Consider the following 6,042-nt stretch of genomic DNA (forward strand, 5'->3'; position numbering starts at 1 on the left):
GAAATATTTTAGTCCCAGATCACGCCCTGGTGAGTTTAGAGGTGTTGTCACAAATATAAATTATATAGTTGGCACTTTAATGTGTCCCTTTTGCAAAATCCTGATTTCCAACAAATGTTAAAGGCTGAAATCAATGTCTATATGGAAACCAACTGTTCCTCAGTATCCTCTGTGGCCATGGCTTGGGAGGCACTTGGGAGTTCTTAGGGGTCGGATCATACAGTATGCCTCATTCATCAAAACATCCAAAGCACGAGAACTCGTGGAGTTGGAAGGAAATATTAAAAGTGCAGAGCTGAAACAAAGAATTTGATCTGATGGCCTCATAGAATTGACCCGATTGAAATACAAAAAAGTGGAAAGTGGAGTTTTGGTTGATCATTGCAAGATAGTTATACTTTGAGTCAGGGGACAAATCAGAACAACTTTTGGGTAGATATATAAAGCAGTGACAGTCTTTTTCTATCATTCCCTCAGTGAAATATGCTAATGGTGAAATTTTTACCTCGGCCATTGATATTAATAATGCTTTTAAAGAATTCTAGATCAGTCTGATTCTTAAAAAGGACAAATATCCAAGCGAATGTAAGAGTCCAATAACCGTCCAATTTCCCTGATCCAGTTAGATGTAAAGATTTTGACCAAAATTCTGGCTAATCAATTAAGTAAAGTTATGACATCTCTTATACATATAGATCAGGTGGGGTTTATTCGAGGCCGTAGCTATTAATTATTATAAACTATTTTACTCTGGATAGGGGCACCTGGCAGTGTTGACCTCTTTCCCCATTATTGTTCGGTCTTACCCTGGAAACATTAGCAGCTGCGATAAGAAAGGAAGATGATTTTCCAGGGGTGATTGCGGGAGGTGTGGCACATAAGCCTCTGCTTTACACAGATTACATTTTATTATTCGTCTCCGACCCCACTAGAGCTATGCTTTGACAGCGTACTGTCCAGTCTCTGCTTTCAGCCGGGTGCCTTCCAGTGGCCCAAACAGGGCATTAAGTATTTGGGAATTTTATTCCTAGCAAATTTGTCTGATTTAGTCAGAGTTAATTTTGATCCCTTAATAAAAAGGATTTTGAATGATGTGGACAGGTGGGCTTCATTACATTTATCTATGATTGGGAAGGTTAATGTTATTGAAATTAATTGTATTCCAAAATTCAACTGTTACAGTCACTCCCTATAGATGTCCACCTCTCTTATTTCAAGCAATTTGATAGCATAGCAAAGTTCTTCATTTGGAATGGTAAGTGTCCCAGGTTAAATTTCAATAAGTTACATAGGCAGATTGACAGGTGGGTTAGGCCTACCCAAGATTTTGTTTTATTATTATTATGCATTTGGTCTCAGACATTTGGCTCATTGGTTGCTTCCACCTGAGAGAGCCCCTCCCTGGTTTTGTATTGAAAAGGAACTTCTTGCCCCTATTTTGCCACTGCAAAGCCTTTTGATCAAACTAACCGGAGAAGTTAAATTACTTTGTTACTTCACATTTACACTCGATATGGACAAAAGAGTGTTTAAATGTAGCCTCGAGCATAAGGCTGAACCCTAAACTATGTATTAATTAGTCCTTTTGAAAATTTGGTTCAACATTTTGGCATTCCCAGAAATTGATATTAAAAATGTTTACAGCTGTGCCACCTACTTTGCACTGTTTGGCACGCACCCCCTAGTGTGGCAGATACTCTGGGAGTGGTGATAGCTGCTTTTGGAAAAAGGTCATGAGGCATCAGTGTATTACTCCCTACTAATTCAGAGTCTGGGGGACAGAACTTTGAATTCTCTCAAAAGATTATGGGTGAAGGATTTAAACTTGGTATTGGAGGAGGGAGTGTGGGCTAGGATCCTAAAAAACGTCAAGTCTGCATCTAGAGATGCAAGGGTTCGCCTTATGCGATTTTATTGGATCCCCTCTAGATTGTATAGGCTTGGTCTTAAAGACACACCCATCAGCTGGCGATGCCAATCAGAGGATGGAGACATAACCCATGTCTTTTGGGGTTGTGTTAATGTCCAGGAGTTCTGGTTGAATGTTCAGAGTCTTATCTGTGATGTATTGGGCACTCGGCATTGCCCCAGACTCTGTATTTTGGGCGATGGGGTGGTCATCAACTTTGAGAATGGGCACATAATGAGTTGGGTCCTAACGAGTGTCATAATCCAGGGTATATGCAGGAATCTTGAAGTTAATTTTAATACCTTTTCAAGACTTTTTCAAGAACTTCTCAATATTTTTTAATACCTCACCGCCACTTCAAGCTGTAACCATTTACATCAGTGATACTTTTAACTTAACAGTTTTAGTTTGTGATAAAGACTATAGACCACTCTGATACAAAAAAAAAAATCAAATAGGCTGGGATAGTAAATCAAAGCAAAGTTTATTAAAAAACAAAACAAAACTTTGCTCCACCCTCAACAACAATCATGCTGACATGTGCCTCAGTTCTTCTGATTTTGTTCCCAGCAGCTTCTCAGTTTGGACCAATTCGTTCCGTTTTTCTTTACTACGTCTTCTGAGGATGTTGGACTTCATGATCAGTTGTGCCATTAATGTCCCAGATTTCCCCTCTGCCTGCTCGGCTAACTTATCAGCATCTGTTTGGAGGGAGTCGCACACCTCTGTCAGAACCGTTCGTTTCCTTTTCAGGTCTTCTATCTCCTCTTGCACTGCTTTTCTTTTGAGGTCCTGTGTGGAACTCTGTTTCTTCTTCCGTTCATCTTCCAGGTAACTCCTGTACCTTGACCTTGCACAGGCTACTGAAGCCATGAGCTCCTTTGTGAGAGGTATATTCAAAACACCCCCACAGACACTGATCTTGTCACATATCAGCCTCAAAGCTTCCATCGACTTTTCAAGGATGTTGCATGTTTCAACCTCCTTGTTGATGGAAAACCCTCTTTCCACCATGGCTTGTCCGTGGGACAGAAGTAGAAGGCTCTGAGAAAACTTATATAGCTCTGGATAAGACTTGCTGAGGGCTGAATGCAGGAAGAGATCAAGTCGCTCCTTCAGTGGCTGGAAGGAGGAGAATCTCTCATCTCTCGCCTCAAGAGAGAGAAAGCTCTGGTACTGTTGTATGATTACATCACCTGGAATAAGAGAAAAAAAATTACAAATAGGTAAAATATAATTCAGTTCATTTTATTAATCTTTCATTGGACAAATACACAGCACAGCGTCTGTACACATAAAAAGGTAAGCAGTGTACTGTAGATATCTTCTGTATTGAAAAAAAATCTTAGACACTTTCACACTAACACAACAGTAACTTCTTCTCTGAGTTTTTCCTACCAGCAGAGACGCCTCCTGACAACTTCTTGTCCTGCAGCATTGTTTGTACTACAGTCTTAATCTTTGTGAGGGACCCTTCTGCATCGCTGTGCATGCTTCTGGGGTCCAGACATCCAATGGCCCTGACCACTGGAATTTTCAGGGGACTTTTCACCTGCACTTTCTGAACAATCTTAACCAGGCCCTGCATGCACTCTTTCCTAAAGGTGAGAACTAAAAGCTCACCTCCCCTACTTCCTGGCTTGCTCTGAAGTGCCTGACAAATAAGCAACATAGACTATAAACATAGAATGTAAATGATGAAGAAGGTAAACTTAATCGTCTAAAAATAAGTTTCTCCATGTCGGCAATAATAATAATAATAATAACTAGATAGGAACATTTCCTGAAGAAAATGTGAGTGGTGCTTGCCGTGGCAAAACTCGTCAAATAGCATTTTATAACTTGAAAAGAACAAAAATTATGGTCATAAATAAATCAACCCAGAAGTCTGTACGATTTTCTGGTGCAGAAATATGTGATTTGTGATTTGTGACTAGGTTGCTAGGGTAAGCCCATGTGGTTGCTATGCAGTTAGCAAGGTAATACAATACATGGCTCCTTTCCATCCTGAGTGAAATAAGTCAACCCGCAAGTCTGTACTATTTTCTGGTGCAGAGATATGTGATTTGTTAGTGATGCTTTGCAAGCACCACTAATAATAATTTTAATACAAACAGCAGAATAAAATTTACAAATTTTACTAGTTGCATTGGTGTACAGAGAACAAAAATCCATCCTTGAAAAGAAAATAGTCAATATCAAAATTACCTTGATGGCAGATTCAGCACCCAGTCCTATGTCAACATTCTTGTAGGATACCCTATTCACTTCATCAGCAATGTCAATTTTGGTCACCCTCAGGGAAGTGGCATCTTGCAGGAGCTCTTGCTTTACAAACCGCCGCAGGAGTATATAAGGATATAAGTAATCAGTGACATAACCATCCTACTAGCCTACCATTAAACAGATCATTCTTTTTACTGCTTCTTTCTAATCATGAAAAATGTTGGTTTAAAATATGTGTTATGAATTTATGTATTAATTTTATATTGTATTATTGTGAACAAGAGGAACAAATAAAATGAAAGGAAATAATTGGTGTGTGTATGTGTTTGTTGGCATCCAGGTTTTATCTCAAGTGAGTTCTATGTAACAATCTATGTAAAACTGCACACATTGCATTGATTTTACAGAGTTGTGGACCGCCACACATCCACGGGTAGATTTAGGCCCTATTGTAATGATTACCTTTAGCAGCTCACTCAAATCTTTGTCAAAGAAGGGCAGAACTGGCTCATCAGTTTGATAGTTGGTCAGGAAGAGGCTAAAGGTCCTGGATATTGCCAGGAAGAACTGGAGCTTGGCAATCATGAGGGGATCCGCTTGTGCTGCCTCAATGGTGTCGTAAGAGGCAGTACTGGGGTTTGGAAGCTTCTTCTGCTTAACAGCATCTACGTACATCATGACCATTGGCCACATTTGAACTGCCCTCTCTGCCACGGGGACATTTTCAATCCACCTATGCAAAAATGGACAATGTCAGCTCACTCCAATTTCATTATGAACACACCCACAATAGCCTAGTTTTTTATGTACCTGTTCGTTTTTTTAATAAAAATGACTAAATTCACACACTTTTACGATGTTTTTGGGACTCAAACTGTTGGACAGCTAATTCAGAAAAAATACTTTCAAAATGTAAGACTTTATAAAGCCGTGATAAGACTTTTTAATACTTTTTAAGGGTCTTAATTTTCCCAGAATTGATTTATCACATTTTAATACTTTTCAAGACCCCGCGGATACCCTGTAATCGCCATACAGGTTATTTTAAGGGGTTGGAGGTCGGTTGGAGCACCCTCATTTCATGAGTGGTGTTCAGAGATGGGGAGGGTGGCGACCTTTGAGGAAGGGATGTATAGAAGGCTGGTAAATCTGGGGTTATTTGATTGGAAATGGGGCAGATATTTGGCCTTTTTGGAAGGCTTTCGGGGAGGTGTAGTGGAGAGGGATCTCTAGTATTAAATGTGAGTGTGCAATTTGATTGTTTTTTTTTTTAAGTATGGTTTTTATTTATTTAATAATTTCTTTGTGTGTGTTTTGTGTTTTTTGTTTTGTTTCCAAATATTTATGACCAATGTGGTGAGTGTTTGTGTCAGGTGGGGGTGTATGGGGGGAAAGGACTAATTGTATATCATTTTATTCCATGATTTCTGTGAAGTTTATTTAATTTGTTGAATGTAATCACTACAAATTGTTAATAAAAAAGAAAATGAATTATAAAGTTAATGCAATCTTAGTGTCCATCTCTGTATCCCGTTCAGCGCAACTGCACTCTCTGCGAGGGCGGGGGAGATTGCTCGCGCCAATCTCTGGACGCTGATTGGTCCGTGCAGAGAGCTATGTACAGAATGTGCGTACCTCATCTCAGCCAAAGAAGATCTTGAGAGAATAGGCAGGGACGGATTACCGACCAGGCCAATGGGGCCAGTGCCCAGGGACCCTTGACTACCAGGGGGCCCTCGACTGCCTGGCGGTCCCTAAGGCTGCGTGATCTAGTTTGGCGATCCCCCTGCTTGAAAATCTTTTTGAGCATGAACAATGAACCCCCTCCCCCAACACAAACACACACACACACACACACACACAACAACAACTTTTGGGTGGAGAGGGGCCTATGGAGAAAATTGGCC

Source organism: Xyrauchen texanus, chromosome 10, assembly GCF_025860055.1.
Source record: "Xyrauchen texanus isolate HMW12.3.18 chromosome 10, RBS_HiC_50CHRs, whole genome shotgun sequence".
Lineage (NCBI taxonomy): Eukaryota > Metazoa > Chordata > Actinopteri > Cypriniformes > Catostomidae > Xyrauchen > Xyrauchen texanus.